General features: G+C 48.4%; 1 protein-coding gene across 1 annotated transcript in view; it reads left to right on the top strand.

Moving 5' to 3' along the window:
* Positions 1 to 3,593: 3,593 nt before the first annotated feature.
* The window catches only part of WDR89 (WD repeat domain 89), a 56,421-nt gene continuing 43,041 nt past the window's right edge, over positions 3,594 to 16,973 (top strand). The window contains exon 1 of the mRNA XM_060262758.1: positions 3,594 to 3,637. The gene's annotated coding sequence lies outside the window, so the exon portion shown is untranslated. The remainder of the gene's footprint in view (positions 3,638 to 16,973) is intronic.

Here is a 16,973-nt window from a genome sequence, read left to right as displayed (position 1 = left end):
TATTTCCCATATCGAGATGCTATCCCTTGGTTATTTCCCATTGACCTTATTCTATCCCGTTAAAAAAATGGTAAAATGAAAAGTGGCAGAATGAACACCAGCCATCACCAAATATTTATTTGTGTAAAATGGAGCTTACTTAAAGGCCTTAGTGTTGTTCTCTTCCTCCCACCCCCACCAGTGTTCTTCACCTCTGTGCTTTTCAGATCAGCCTTGCAATATTTTTGACCTTGGGCTTTGACTTTTGTGGCTAGCAGAAGAGCGCTGCAGCTTCAGGGGGCAAACCAGAGTCTTCCCTCAGAAACTTTTTTGTTTCTAAATGCAGGCACGGAAGTGTTGGCTCGGAAATTGGCAGGTCGAAGGACGGCTGTCGCTTCACACTTTTCACACCTGCTGATTCTCCCCTTAACATGGACATCACTGACCAGCTGTGGAAAATACTGCCTCCGTGTTTATCCATGAATCTCCATATATAAAAATTGCCCATGACTAACAGCACTAAGCTAGTTGGTCCAGTGCAGGAGTGGCCCAACTGTGGCTCAAGAGCCGCAGGTGGCTTTTTCATGTACATTGTGTGGCTCTGGAAGCCCCCAAACTCCCATCAGCCAGCTTGGAGAAGGCATTTCTCTTTAAATCACTTCTCCAAGCCAGCTGGTGGCTTGGAGAATGGATTTAAAGTTAAAGTTGCTTTCTTTCCACCTCTCTCCCATCTATTTTCCTTCCTTCGCTCCCTCCCTGCTCTCAAACATCTGACATTCATGTCTTGTGGCTCTCAAACATCTGACATTCATGTCTTGTGGCTCTCAAACATCTGACATTCATGTCTCGTGGCTCTCAAACATCTGACATTCATGTCTCGTGGCTCTCAAACATCTGACATTCATGTCTCGTGGCTCTCAAACATCTGACTTTTGTTCTATATGCCTGGCTCATACATTAAGGAAGTTTGTCCACCCCTGGTCCAGTGATTCAGCTCTGTATATAGAAGCATTGTGTTCATCTGCAGATGTTATTTGGGAGAGGCCATGGCTCAGAGCTAGCACTAAGGTAAGGTACAGGAGGTTGTGAGTAATCAGCCCATATGAAGCCGCCTTATACTGAATCAGACTGGCAGCAGCTCTCCAGGGTGTCAGGCTGAGGTCTTTCATGACACCAATTTGCCTGATCCTTTGAACTGGAGCTGCTGGGGATTGAACCTGGGACCTTTTGCATGCTCTACCACTAATCCTCCCCTAATGGAGGCAGAATAGTGTCATCTTACAGGCCTTGCGGAACTGGGCGAGGTCCCTCAACGCCCTAACTTCTTCCGGCAACTGATCCCACCAATAGGGAATTGTCATAAAAGCTGACTCCCATCATACTTTTTAAATGAGGAAGATTTCCCTCTGCTTGCTTGATATGTTTGGGTTATTTTCCCATTTTTTGCGGGGGAAAATATTAGAATGTTTGTCAAATCTTAAGAGTTCAGCAAAATTCTCACAGGGAGTTTGAGCAATGGAGCCCAGAAGCAAGGATTTTTATGTGTCTGGAGTGTGGAGGGGGGGGGGGGTAAGAAAGAGCACAATACAATTTAGAGGTTCTGGAGCTCCTGTGAATCCTTCCCAAATCGAGGCCTGCTTGAGTATCACATCCAGACTTGATAGTGACTAAGAATATCACAGCAATTAAAATGAAATCCATAATGAAGTTAGATTAAATCTGTCCACTCCTTTTTCAAGGCATGTCTGGATTTTTCCTCCTCCCGCCTTTCCTCTTGGGTAATTCTCATATTACAGGTTGGTCTTGATTTCTGCGGTGTAACTTTAAATAGATCATTTGTTCTGATTACCCTCTCCTAATGGGTTATGATAAGCCCTTGTCTCATTGTCTTCCTCTAATGACACTCAGAGGGAAAGTGGATCTTGTCCAAAGAAAGCAGGCAAATAGATGGGAGGAGAGAAGCAGAGGTGGAAAGAAAACTTCAAGTGCATTATCCAAGCTGCAGGCTAACTTGACTTGGAGAAGAGATTTAAAGAGAGAAAAGCTTTCTCCAAGCCAGTAGGCGAAGTGGTGGAGGCCTCAAGAGCCACACAATATGGATGAAAGAGCCACGTGTGGCTCCCAAGCCAAAGTTTGGCCACCCCAATCTAGTCCATCTTCCTTAAAATTTATCTAGATCAGGGGTGGCCAAACTTGTTTAACATAAGAGCTACATAGAATAAGCATCAGATGTTTGAGAGCTCTGGTACAGGGTCCCCAACGCTCTTGGAGGATTGGCTACATCAGGGGTGTGTGGCCTAATATGCAAAGGAGTTCCTGCTACAAAAAAGGAAATCATTTGCATATTAGGCCACACCCTGATGTCACCATGGCTTTGCACATTTGTAGAAAAAACCCGGCAGGAACTTATTTGAATATTAGGCCACACCCCTGATGTCACCATGGTTTTGCACAGAGGTTTGTGGGAAAAGCCCAGCAGGAGCTCATTTGCATATTGGACCACACCCCTGATGTCACCATGGTTTTTTGCACATAACTTTTGTTGAAAACCCCTAGCTGGAACTCATTTGCATGTTAAGCCACACCCCGGGGCACCATGTTGGGGACCCTGTACCAGAGATGTTTGAGAATAAGCATCAGATGTTTGCAAGATATGATCAAGTATTATACACATGTCTTTATTAAATCTCAACACTTTGCACAGAAAGATAAAATACATATGTATGCACTTTACAACACAACCGTGCTAGTATTCTAGCTGGGAATAACAGTCCCCATAAAACCAGCATACTAAAAAGTTAGATAATTATTTTTTGGCATCAGTGGGAAAAGGAATCACACATCGCTGACCATCATCTGCATCAGTATGCATCTCCCTTTGCCTTGACACCAAGTTTGGTAAATACAGCTCCTACAAGAGCTATGAAATTAAGAGGGAACCCTGCACAGCCCTCTTTAATTCCATCCTTCTTTCCAGTGGCTCCCTTGGCTCTTGCTCTCTCTTTCCCCATTCTAGGTCTCTGGGCAACCTCTGTGGTGGAGGAGAAGAGCTTGCAAGCCTGCCTATTTCCCCCTCCTTCCCTGCTTTGCACACAGAAATAGTTATAGAATCATAGAGTTGAAAGGAACCTCCAGGGTCATCTACTCCAACCCCCTACACAATGCAGGAAACCCACAAATACCTACCCCATAGTCGCCTACCTATAGGTCAGTGCTCAGAGGCTGACTGAGGTCCTAATGCTAAGCAAGCTTACTTGAGAGTAAGCCTGCATTTAGTTCTTCCTCGGCCTCTGGGAGCTGCACAATATGTGTGAAAGAGCCACATATGGCTCCCAAGCCACAGTTTGGCCAAACCTAGGCTTCCCAATCCCCAGGTCCCAGCGGGGGATCCCCCGTTTTGACAGGCTTCTCCCCGCCCCCAGCCAGCTGGCCGGCGGGGAAGCCCCGCCCCCACAGTCATTCTGTAGATTTAGAGCTCCTGCAGGTTTCGAAACCTGCAAACAGTTTTTAAAATGTGTGCCTTTAAGGCTGAGCAGGAAGTAGGGAAAAGGAAGGGCTTCATGGGAAAGGGTCAGTAACAGTTTCCTCAGAGAACGGCCCCTCCCTTTCTTTTGCTTTCGTTTTCAGAGCCAGTAAAGTTCTGCAGGAACAAGACCCAGTAAGTATTTGTGCGTGTGAGAGAGGGAGGGGGCAGGGGATTCCCTGGTTTGGAGGCCATCCCCCACCCCCTACCCCCGCTTTAGAAAGAGTGTGGGGGGAGGGAAATGTCTACTGGGCACTCTATTATTCCCTATGGAGAACGATTCCCATAGGGAATAATGGGGAATTGATCAGCGGGTATTGGGGGCTCTGGGGGGGCTATTTTTTGAGGTAGAGGCACCAAATTTTCAGTATAGCATCTAGTGCCTCTCCCCAAAATACCCCCCCACACACGTTTCAAAACGATTGGACCAGGGGGTCCAATTCTATGAGCCCCAAAATATGGTGCCCCTATCCATTATTTCCTATGGAAGAAAGGCATTTGAAAAGGTGTGCCATCCCTTTAAATGTGATGGCCAGAACTCCCTTGGAGTTCAATTATGCTTGTCACACCCTTGTTCCTGGCCCCAATGTCTCCTGGCTCCACCCCCAAAGTCTCCTGGCTCTGCCCCCAAAGTCCCCAGATATTTCTTGAATTGGACGTGGCAACCCTAGCCACCCCTCATCTAGATGAAGCAGTTCCATGAGACAGGAAGCATGCACGTATTTCAGTGGCCGGACTGCCTCACAATGTTGTGGTCACATCCGTACGGGTTTCATCTAGTGCAATATTGACCAGCAGCAGTCCTCCGGGATTTCGAGCAGAGGCCTCTCCCAGCCCTGCAGCTTAAAATCCTTTTAGCTGCAAATTTGGTGAGTCTATACTGCTTTAAGTAGGATCCTAGTGTGTGATTTTTTGTACCACTTAATGTGTCATTTGAATACTTAGGTTGTGCTTCTGTTTCTTTCCGGTGGTTCCAGACTTCTAATGCATCCTTTATTGAGTGTCCCATTTTGTTGATTGTGAAAAAAAAAAAGGTAAAGTTAGTCCCCTGAGCAAGCACCAGTCATTTGCTGTCACCTCTCTGGGGTGATGTTGCTTTCTCAGTGTTTGCCATTGCCTTCCCCAGTCACCTGCGCTTTCCCCCCAGCAAGCGGGGTCCTCATTTTACCGACCTCGGAAGGATGGAAGGCTGAATCAACCTTGAGCCGGCTACCTGAACCCAGCTTCTGCCGGGATCGAACTCAGGTCATGCGCAAAGCTTAGGACTGCAGTACTGCAGCTTTACCACTCTGCACCATGGGGCTCTTGTTGATGGTGCTAATTCACTAATATGTGCTGCTTTCAACGCATGGAAAATAATGCAGTTTCAATCCACTTTCGCCATTTCACACAAGTAAAATCCAGTTGCAAGGTGCATTAAAAATTCATTATTTAGTAGAAGAGATTGGATTTATACCCCACCCTTCACTTGGAGTCTCGGAACAGTTTACAATCTCCTTCCCTTCCTCTCCTCACAATAGACACTCTGTGAGGTAGGTGGGGCTGAGAATGGCTCTTGAGAGAACAGCTCTGCAAGAACTGTGGCTGACCCAAGAGCACACCAGCAGGAGCATGTGGAGGAGTGAGGAATCAAACCCAGTTCTCCAAATTAGAATCTGCCGCTCTTAACCACTACACCAATGGCTCTAAGCATGTGTGGAAGTGTATGTGTAATCCCTCTTCAGTTCCTGTGAGAAAGGCAGACTGTAAATAACATAGTTAAAACAAATTCTTCCCAGCTTTTTCTTTTAGAGATGCAGCATAGGGCACTGAAATGTAAAAGAGGGCACTGTTAACTCTGTGCCATCCCATCTCCCTCGAACATAAAACGAGATAGTGTGATTCTCTAAGAACAGAACTGAGAGAGACCAGAGCAGGAGTCCCCAGCCTGTTGGATCTCATGGGCACCTTTGGAATTCTGGCGCGGCAGTGGATGCAATTACAAAATGGCTGCCACAGGAGGCGGAGCCAACAACTAAATTTCAGAGCAGTGTACACGTGTGTGTATGTATATACAGAAGGGTTTTTTTGCAATATTCCAAGACATGATTTTGATTATAGCTGGGGTGGGTGAGTCTAGGAGTCAATCAACTACAGTTAGTTGTTCTAGAGAGTTATTGACATCATAATGGACACAGCAGTTGTCCGCACCCCTCATGTCATTCTTAAGTTCTTGTGATGGAATTGACCAATCTTGGTTTTCACCCCAAGCGGAGGTAAACTCATCCGTCAGTAGAAGGGACTGATGAATAACAGCTTGTGTTGTCCTCATCTCCTTTGGCAATCCAGGAACACCTTTGCATATTAGGCCACACACATCTGATGTAGCCAATCCTCCAGAAGCTTACAGTAGGCCCTGTAAGAAGAGCCCTGTAAGCTTTTGGAGGACTGGCTACATCAGGGGTGTGTGGCCTAATATGCAAAGGAGTTCCTGCTACAAAAAAAAGCAGGAAATCATTTGCATATTAGGCCACACCCTGATGTCACCATGGCTTTGCACGTTTGTAGAAAAAACCCGGCAGGAACTTATTTGAATATTAGGCCACACCTCTGATGTCACCATGGTTTCGCACAGAGGTTTTGTGGGAAAAGCCCAGCAGAAGCTCATTTGCATATTGGGCCACACCCCTGATGTCACCATGGTTTTTTGCATGTAACTTTTGTAGAAAAAGCCCGGCAGAATCTCATTTGCATATTAGGCCACACCCCTGATGTCACCATGGCTTTGTGCAGAACTTTTGTTGAAAACCCCCAGCAGGAACTTATTTGCATATTAAGCCACACCCCGGGTACCATGTTGGGGACGCTGTACCAAAGAACCAGAACTCAATATTGAAAGATGGCTGGATCCTTCGCCTGGTGGTGGGTTCAGCTTCAGCACCACAAGGCTAGAACTCAGCATGGCCAGGCTTTGCTCTGTGCTGAAGCCGTGGTGAAAACAGACCCCTCTTGACAAAGAGAATGTATCCTTTTCAATCAGTGCCGGATTAAACCCTGTAGAGGCCCCTAGGCAGTCAAAATCTCGGGGGGCCCTCACAAATTACTTCAGAGTCTGAGCCCCCGCCCCGCTGCCCATGGCCCCTGCTCCAGCCTGCAGGCACCTTCTTAAAAGCCCCTTTTACCAAGCTGTGGGGGAGAGGCAGAGAGGCAAATTTGGCAACAACGCCAGCAGCAGCCGCACCAGACAAGTCAGGCAAAGAGCAGCTCAGTTGCTGACTGTGCCTGCAGGCTGGGAGGGCTGCAAGTAGGGAGGAAACTGGGGGGGGGGGGGAGCTAGCCCAGAGCCCCTAAAGGCATGGGGGTCCGTAGGCCAGTGCCCACTTGGCCTAATTGTTAATCTGGCTCTGTTTTCAGTGCTTGGAGCTCCTCTTCCTCCTCCCAGCCTGATGCAACCAGGCAAGTGACATCTCGCTCGCCTGCTGGTCTCCTGCTCCCTGCTTGCCTTCCTCTCTCCAGATGACGTGATTCTCTCTCACCTCGGGTTTTGGTAGGTGCCATCCTGCCACCTTTCAACGCCTAAGCAGATAGGACACTGAGCTCCGGGCCAACTAGATTTTACAAGCAGTGCCTGCACTGACTTGTCCTTGGGAAAGAGTCTGCATTGAGCAATTCTTGCGCTACCAGTTTGTCATCTGTAAAACAGTCCTGGGTGTGAGAACATTGGGGTTTCCCTCCTCCTTGCTTTGTGAAGCGTGAAGGCTCCAGCTGCAGAGAGGAAATCCCACAGAGGCATTTCATTCACTCGTTAATTTTTCTGCTTCTTCCCCCAGGAAGCTTTCAAGGTAGAGCCTCCCAGGATTCTCCCAGATCAGGGGTGTCAAGCTCATTTGTTACGAGGGCCGGTTGTGACATAAATGAGACTTTGTTGGGCCGGCTCATGTCGGGTTGGGCCAAGCCATGTCAGGCAGGACCATATGTGCACCTATTTAAGATTAGGTAGCAGAGTTACCAATTTTTATAAAGAACACAAACACAAATATGTTTTTCGTTAAACTTAAAACATGCTTAAAACGTTAGCACTCATTGGTCTTCGTGGTCTCAATGCAGTCCCACACATGGGTCTTACGCTGAGTCACGACGCCTATCTCGGAGAATACGAAAGCTCGCCTTAGGCGTTTTGGTGTGCCTCTCCCGACACACCAGGAAGCAGTAATTGAATGCGTATGCCTGGTGCGGGGGACTTCGTCTCCTCGTTTCCTACCAAAAAAAAGTTGTTTTTTGGACTTTCTACTCTTTCCCCCCCCTTCCCTTTTTTTCTTCCCCCCGCTTTCCTTGAGCGCATGGAAGGGAAAGAAAAAAAAGTGCCTTTGCTGCGGGACCAAAATCCCATCATCTGATGGTCACTCGCACTGCCTTTTTTGCCTGGGGGAAAGCCACTGGGTGGATAGTTGTTCCCATTGTGCTCAGTTTGGAAGACAAACCAAGAAAAACAGGGCTGCTAGACTCAAGAGCCACCTTCTGGAAACTTCTCTCCGGCCTGTGACGTCCCTCGGGTCCATTGCTTCTACTTCGACATCTGCTCACTCGAGCTCGTCGGCTGCTTTAATGGCTCAGGCTCCCAAAAAGCACAAGCCCGACAAGGATTTGAAGTGTGCTAAAGACGCCAAGAAATCTGCATCTAAAAAGGTTCACAAACATCGAGTCCATACCGAGCCCAGGAAAGCCTTGGGTTCCACCCTGCCGGCTTCGGATTCGACACCTAGAAAGCGGACACAACAGTTGACCTCTATGGCAGTGGCTTCCGCTTTGACCTCTCAGCCTCTTCCGTCCATCCCTGCTGAGCTCTCGGCTCCCACGGATGTGATTTCTGATGCTCAACCACTTTGAGAGCTTTTTATCATCTGGATCCCTTCTCGATCTCCGTCAGTCCATCCTGATCTGCCTGAGGATATTCTCGAACCCGAGACTGGCTCCACCTCAACGCGCCACCAGTTCCTCAACCCAAACCTCTTAAACAGAGGCTCTTTTCGGGACATCCCGTTGTTTCCACTTTATAGGGAATCCTCCACTCAAGCTTCCAACCCATGTCCTCGGCGTTCGCGCTCCAGATCCTGCCATTCCTATAGAGACCTGGCCAGTCAAATGGATCACTATGACTGCTCTTGGTCTCGATCCCACAACTGCTACTCCCCAGATTGCTGGGACTTCCATACACAAATACTGAGACACCCTTGTGACATCTCTCCTCATTGTCAACACGGTCATAGGCATGGGCACAATAGTCCATCCCCGTCTAGATCACCTTCACCTAGGGGATATCCATGTCGGTACCGTCGCCACTACTATTCCAGATCTCCTTCCCTCGATGAATACCAAGCTATTCGATACCATCTTCCACCTCGAGATCCAGCTCGGTACCGAGACGTTCGACCTCGAAACCATTTAACTGTACCACAAGAGCACTCGGTTCCTACGGACCCGCCTAAACTATCTCCTGCGCGTAACCTACCATTGCCGCTTGAGAGACAGCCTGTAGAGGAAGATCAACCCCGTGAGCACCCGAAGACTCCTCCCTTGGTCCCGGATCCTACTTTATCTAATCCTTCCGATTCAGAAGTCTCAGATGTCTCTTCTGACGTGGACTCAACTCCGGGATCTCCTGCTTCTGCAGTGGTTCCATTGGCTGACCTCTCTCCCTCAGAAGGTTCAAAGGCGTATTTGGACCTCATTACCAACATGGCTTCTGCTCTCAACATCAAACTTTTCTGCAGACCTTCCTAAGGTGTCTGACGTCGTACATGATCTGGTCCAAGTTGACCTCCCAGCGGAGTCGCATTTGCCCATGCTGCCTGTCCACCTCGAAGTTCTTCAAGAAGCCTGGGATAAACCGGCCTCCATACCGCCTGTCTCCAAGCGCATCAAATCCCTCTACAGGATCCATGCTCCTGACTCCAAGTTTCTGTTCAATCATCCTGCACCCAACTCTATAATTGTCCATTCGGCTTCAAAATCAAAACAAACTAGACACCTGGCCCATCCAGACAGTTCATCGGGGCACGTCTTTGCACGGTCTCGCATTTGGCATGCCTCCCTGTCGACTGCAGTTCGCACATAGTCTCTAGCCGAGACCATTATTTCCTCTCTGATACAAACAGCCTTCATGATTCAACGCATGCTAGGCCTCATGGTGGCAATCACGTCAGTTTGCCAAACTGCACATGCAGACACATCAGTTATGGTTCCTGAAATCCTTTCATCCACACAGCCAGCATCAGATGACCCATCTCAAGGTTCCCCCCCCCCACGTCGTGGAATCCCTGAAATGGCGGACTCTGGACGCCAACATACCGCAAGGCAAACCATTCGCACTATCATCCCCCACAGCGATAGTAACAACAGATGCCTCAAAACAAGGCTGGGGAGCCCACTTTGGAAATCTGACTGCGCAGGGATTGTGGACAGACCAGGAGAGTCTTCTTCACATAAACTGCTTGGAATTAATTGCTGTGGCTCGTGCGCTCCGTTCATTCCTCCCATCACTCACGCACCAGCACGTGCAAATAACATCAGTCAACATAGCGACTGTATTTTACCTGAACAAGCAGGGAGGTACTGCCCCAGCCACCCTGTGCTGCCTAGACAGTGCTCTCTGGACCTGGTGTATCGAGAACAACATTTTTCTCACAGCACTACATCTCCCAGGAGTAGAGAACGTCTGGGAAGACTTCCTCAGTCGCTCACAGACGAGCAATCACAAATGGTCCCTGGCCCTCAAATACTTGATGCCCGTCTTCCGACGATTCAGCAACCCAGAGGTAGATGTCTTTGCCTCCCCAGCGAATGCGAAATGTCCACTGTACTACTCCAGGGGACCTCAAACTATGTCGTCACAAGGGGACGCATTCCTCCACGAATGGAATGGTCATCTCCACTACATGTTCCCTCTGATCCCTCTAATCACCAGGACTCTCCAGAAAATAATCCACGACCAAAAGACTGTATTCTAGTAGCACCGTGGTGGCCATGGCAACCTTGGTTCACAAAGATTCTGCTCCTATCGGACAACGTGTATTACCGTTCCCCAGATGTCCAGGATCTGCTGTCTCAACAGGACGGCAGAATTCTTCACCACAACCTGGTATTGCCCCGTTTCGCAGCGTGGAGAATCCGCTTTTAGCCATGCCTTTACCTGTTCAGAACGTTATACTTAATGCAAGAAAGCTGACTACTCGTTGCACCTACTCCAATAAGTGGAAACGCTTTTCGCTTTATGCCGCCCAACATGACTTTCTACCAGATTTGTCCTCTTTATCAGACATCTTGTCTTACCTGCTTCATCTCCAAGACTCCGAGTTGGCCTTCTTTTCTATTAAAGTCCACCTCTCGGCTATATCAGCTTTTCACCAACCGATTGATGGACATGTACTGTCTTTTCTCATTCTATCACGAAATTCTTTCTTCGAGGACTTCTTCGTCCACACCCTCCCATACGACCTGTTTTACCGTCCTGGAGTTTGTCCTTGGTACTTACCCAACTTATGCAACCACCGTTTGAGCCCATGGATAAGATCTCTCTGCATCTCTTCTCGTGGAAAACTGCCATTCTTACCGCACTTACTTCGGGAAAGCGGGCCAGTGACATTTGTGCATTTCGCGCTGACCCCCCATATACTGTATTTCTCAAGGATAAAGTTGTATTGCGGCCTGATCCCGCATTCCATCCAAAAGTTGTTTCTTCCTCTCATTTATCTCGTTCAACTGTTCTCCCAAGTTTTTTCCCTGAGCCAAAGGACAATGGCCAAAAAGCTCTCCACAACATTGATGTTAGGAGAGCCCTGGTGTTCTACCTGTCTAGAACGAAATCCTTCTGTAAAGGCCTCAATTTATTTGTGGCATGTGGGAAGCCCAGATGATGTCAAAAAATTTCTCCACAGCATTTATCCAAATGGATTGCTTCTGCAATCACCTTATGCTTGGAGAAACGTCGACTGTGGGGTGACATGATAGAGGTTTACAAGATTATGCATGGGATGGAGAAAGTAGAGAAAGAAGTACTGTTCTCCCTTTCTCACAATACAAGAACTCGTGGGCATTCGATGAAATTGCTGAGCAGTCGGGTTAGAACGGACAAAAGGAAGTCCTTCTTCACCCAAAGGGTGATTAACATGTGGAATTCACTGCCACGGGAGGTGGTGGCGGCTACAAGCATAGACAGCTTCAAAAGGGGGGTTAGATAAAAATATGGAGCAGAGGTCCATCAGTGGCTATTAGCCACAGTGTGTGTGTGTGTGAGTGTGTGTGTATATATAGGCCACTGTGTGACACAGAGTGTTGGACTGGATGGGCCACTGGCCTGATCCAACGTGGCTTCTCTTATGTTCTTATGCTATGACCTAGCTAAGCAGCCCTTACCTGTAGTTCCTAAAGCGCAGTCAATCTGGGCTGTATTGACTTCATCGGCCTTTCTCCAGGGCAGGTTATTAGAGGACATCTGTGCTGCTGCCGCCTGGTCTTCGCCTTCGACCTTCATAACGCACTACGCCTTGGATGTCCAGGCCAGACAAGACGCCTCCTTCGGCCAGGCAGTTCTTCATTCTGTCTTTCAGTGATGTTACTGCAGGTACGTCTGTACAGGCAAAGTAGACACATCACTCACTTTGCCAGCACCCTCCATCCTGTTTCTTAGCTTGCTAATCCCCCATGTGTGGGACTGCACTGAGACCACGAAGAAGATAGACAGGTTGCTTACCCGTAACTGATGATCTTCGAGTGGTCATCTGTGCAGTCCCACACGACCCACCCAGCCTTCCCCGCTGTTGGCATCTTTCCTCTACCTCACTTCAGTAGTGGCTGGAAGAAACTGAGTGGGATGGCACCCCTCCCCTGCACCAGTCATGCACATGGAGAAGGAAGCAGATGACAGCCAGTTGCTTGGGGGCCTGATTTGGCCTCCATACTGCATATTTGACACCCCTGCCCCAGTTCCTAAGGTGCCACGCTGATTGCTACACCTCGTGGCTCCCTTACTTTGCTGTTGCTTTCCGAGGCAACGACGTACTCAGTCAGGTGTGCATCGGTTGCATTTTTACCCCACCCTCTTTCTAAAGGAGCAGAGAGTTTTCCCTGGTCCGTGTGATCCTCCCGACAACCCGGCGAGATTGGTTAGACTGAAAAAAGTGACTGGCCTACCTGTTGAGCTTTGTCGCCGAGTGAAGGTACAACCCTGGAGCCCCCGAGGCCTGAGTTTAATCACCATGCCACCTCTGCGAAACAAACTGTACTAAGACCACTCGCTGTGTTGCCTTTAAGCAACATCTGGGTTAGGAAAGGAGCAGGGACTCTGCGTGCCGTCAACCCAATCAACTTGTTGGAGCTGTATACCAGATTTGCTGCCGGAGCTGCAGCAGTCTGCAAAGACTCTTGGGCGTCACAAGTTGGGGCTGGGGTTGCCAAGCTCCAGGTGGCAGCTGGGGATCTGAAATTACAGCTGATCTCTCAGACGACAGTGATGAATTCGCCAGGGGGAAATGGCTGGTTTGGAAGGCGGATTCTATGGTATCACACCCCATTGAAGTCCCTCCCCATGCCCTGCCCTCCACAGGCTCCACCCCCAAAGTCTCCTGGTATTTCCCAATTAGGGTTGCCAATCCCCAAGTGGGGAAAGCGGAACCCCGAGTTTGGAGGCCCTCCCCCCCACTTCAGGGTCATCAGAAAGTGGTGGGAGGGGGAGGGAAATGTCTCCATTATTCCTTATGAAGACCGATTCTCATAGGGTATAATGGAGAATTGATCCTTGGTTATTTGGGGCTCTGGGGGTGATGTTTTTTTGAGGTAGAGGCACCACATTTACAGCATAGCATCCAATACATCTCCTCAAAACACCCTCCAAGTTTCAAAAGGATTGGACCAGGGGGTCCAATTCTATGAGCCCCCAAAGAAGGTGACCCTATCCTTAATTATTTCCAATGGAGAGAAGGCATTTAAAAGGTGTGTGGGTCCCTTTAAGTGTGATGGCCAGAGCTCCCTTTGGAGTTCAAAGATGCTGGTCACACCCTTGCTCCTGGCTCCACCCAAAAAGTCCCCAGATATTTCACACCCCATTGCTCCCCCCCACAAGGTATTTCCCAGTCCAGTTCTAACGTTCCTATATACCGTAATATATGAACAAAATAGGAGTCGATTGCACCTTTAAGGCCAACTTAGTTTTATTCAGAACGTGAGCTTACCTTCTGAATAAAACTAAGTTGGTCTTAAAGGTGCAATCCTATTTTGTTCTACTACTTCTGACCAACACGGCTGCCTGGTTGTTCCTATATATGGTCTTCTCCTGCATAGCCGTCATTAACGCTTTGGCAACCAAGCCGCAGCCCGACAGCGCCTCCTGGCGGCCAAACGCCGCCTCAGCGTCTTCTCCCTGTCGCTGCGCGGCCCCTGCCGTGAGGACTCCCCGCCCATTCCTCCGTCGCTTTACGGCCGCTTGCAGTCAAAGGGCTGCGGGCTCGTTCAAATTCGAGCGCCACTTCCGGTTCCCCGTCGAAGTAAACAGCGTGGGCAGACGAACAGAAACAGGAAGGACCGCTAGACAGATGATGGCATAATAAGAAAGGACTTCAAGAAGAACCACGCTAGATTTGACCAAAAGCTTATCAGGTCCAGCATTCCGTCCACACAACAGCCAACCAGCTGTCCTCTCTCTTTGCCTGCCTAGAAATAAGAGGGAAGCGGGGCGGGGACGGAGGTTGGAGTTCCTGGCGTGTCTCGTCCAAAAATCGAATTAAGATTTTCACTCATACCGCTCTGCGTTTACCGGGGATCCTCTGGGACAAAGTAGGGTTGCCAAGTCCAATTCAAGAAATATGTGGGGACTTTGGGGGTGGAGCCAGGAGACATTAGGGGTGGAGCTAAGATCAAGGCTGTGACAAGCATATTTGAACTCCAAAGGGAGTTCTGGCCATCACATTTAAAGGGATGGCACACCTTTTCAATTCCTTCCTTCCACAGGAAATAATGAAGGATAGGGGCACCTTCTTTTGGGGCTCATAGAATTGGACCCCCTGGTCCAATCTTTTTGAAACTTGGGGGGTATTTTGGGGAGAGGCACTAGATGCTATACAGCCCCTCCAGAGCCCCTGATACCCGCAGGTCAATTCGCCATTATTTTCTATGGGAATAAATCTCCATAGGGAATAATAGAGTTCCCAGCAGACATTTCCCTCCCCTCCCCCCGCTTTCTGACGACCCTTGAGCAGGGGGAGGGTCTCCAAACCGGGGGATCCCCTGCCCCCACCTGGGGATTGGCAACCCTAGAACAAAGCAAGAGCTGCCCCTTTAAGCCCAATAAAGTTTTATTCAGAATGTAAGCTTTCGTGTGCTAGAAGCACACTTCATCAGACAATCGTATGGAATGGCAAGCAGTCCAAAATGTAGAGAAAGTGGGCAGTGAGTTAGTATGCAGAGTCATGGAAATGTTTTTTAGTTGGGGGGGGGGGGGTCTGGTATTCGTTAGTTTATGTTAACTGGGCTGAAACAACAACAATTAAGTTGGAATAGCAGAGTGATGTCCATGTACTAACCAATTAAGTATTCTGGGTGTGAAGTGCAATAAATGAGAGTCTGTTGTAATGTTAAAAAGGTAAAGTTAGTCCCCTGTGCGAGCACCAGTCGTTTCCAACTCTGGGGTGATGTCGCTTTCACAACGTTTTCATGGCGGACTTTTTACGGGTGGTTTGCTATCGCTTTCCCCAGTCATCTACACTTTCCCCCCAGCAAGGCTGGGTCCTCATTTTACTGATCTCGGAAGGATGGAAGGCTGAGTCAACCTCGAGCCGGCTACCTGAACCCAGCTTCCACCAGGATCGAACTCAGGTCGTGAGCAGAGTTTAGGACTGCAGGACTTCAGCTTTAGCACTCTGCGCCCACGGGACATACACACACACACTCCACATCTTCATGGGACTGCTCAAGGCAGTTCAAAAAATAAAAAAAAGAACTTTCCCCCTTCTTTTGTTTGTTGGGTTTCCACCGGGATCGAACTCAGGTTGTGAGGAGAGCTTAGGACTCCAGTACTGCAGCCTTACCGCTCTGCACCACAGGGCTCTTGTAATTTTAGCTCTGGGATAAAATGAGGGCATAGATTTCCTCGGAGGTTTGATTTAAACATGTAACATGCATATAAAAGTTATTCTAGTTTGCCATTAGAAAAAAGAATACATTAAAATATAGTGGAAGATGGGTTAGTATAGGTAACGAGATAAACAGCCCATATCCCTTATTTGAGTATGTCAATACAACCCCCCCCCCCCCCATTATTCTGATACACTGTTCTAAAAGAGAAATACATTGGAAAACTGTGGATGTATAGCAATACTCAGTGAGAGTGGGTTTAGCATATGTAATGAGATAAAAAAACACCCAGGGCTTTTTCTGAGCAGGAACGCAGTTCTGGCTGGCTTGGTGTCAGGGGGTGATGCCTAATATGCAAATTAGTCCCTACTGAGCTTTTTCTATTAAAACCCTGAAAAAAACCAATATCCCTGTTCATTCCTGGGGAGGTGCTTGTTCCAAATTTTATAATAATGCTTCAGATCAACACGGCTGCCCACGTGGATCTATCTTCCTCCACAAATTCAGCCTCCCATTTGTATCAGAACTGAGGGCTGTGTGTCATTCTAGTCTTTCAATGGAATAAAAAACAAACAAACAGGGGAAGACATGGAAGTAGTGACAGACTTCACATTTCTGGGATCCAGTATCACTGCAGATGGTGCCTGTAGCCATGAAAATAAAAGACCTTTGCTCCTTGGGAGGACAGCTGTGGTGAACCTGGGCAGTATAATAAAAAGTAGAGACATCACCCTGCCAACAAAAATCCATATAGTCAAAGCGATGGTATTCCCAGTCGTAATGTATGGCTGTGAGAGCTGGACCATAAAGAAGGCCGAGTGCAGAAGAAGAGATGCTTTTGAGCTGTGGTGCTGGAGAAGACTCTTGAGAGTCCCTTGGACTGCAAGAAGATCCAGTCAGTCAGTCCTAAGGGAAATCAACCCTGACTGTTCCCTGGAAGGTCAGATGCTGAAGCTGGAGCTCAAATCCTTTGGCCACCAAATGAGAAGGGAGCCCTCACTGGAGAAGACCCTGATGCTGGGAAAGACAGAAGGCAAAAGAAGAAGGAGACGGCAAAAGAGGAGATGGCTGGACAGCGTTACTGATATAAGTAACATGAATTTGAGTGGACGTCGGAGGATGGTGGAAGACAGGAGGGCCTGGCGTGACTTTGTCCATGGGGTCGCAAAGAGTCGGACTCGACTGTGCGACTGAACAACAACAAAAACTTAGAAATAATTTTGTAACATCCAGGCTGGTGAAGCTTCTCGGCTCACTGTTGCAGCGTTTTAGGAAAGCAGCGCTGGGTGTGAATCGAACCCCCACGTTCGAAAGAAAAACCCGAAGCTGCGACGCTTAATCAGCGTGATAATCTGTCGTATCTCTACAA

The sequence above is a fragment of the Heteronotia binoei genome, chromosome 21 (assembly GCF_032191835.1).
Source record: "Heteronotia binoei isolate CCM8104 ecotype False Entrance Well chromosome 21, APGP_CSIRO_Hbin_v1, whole genome shotgun sequence".
NCBI classification, from domain to species: Eukaryota; Metazoa; Chordata; class Lepidosauria; order Squamata; family Gekkonidae; genus Heteronotia; species Heteronotia binoei.
This window is presented reverse-complemented; position numbering and strand designations above follow the sequence as displayed.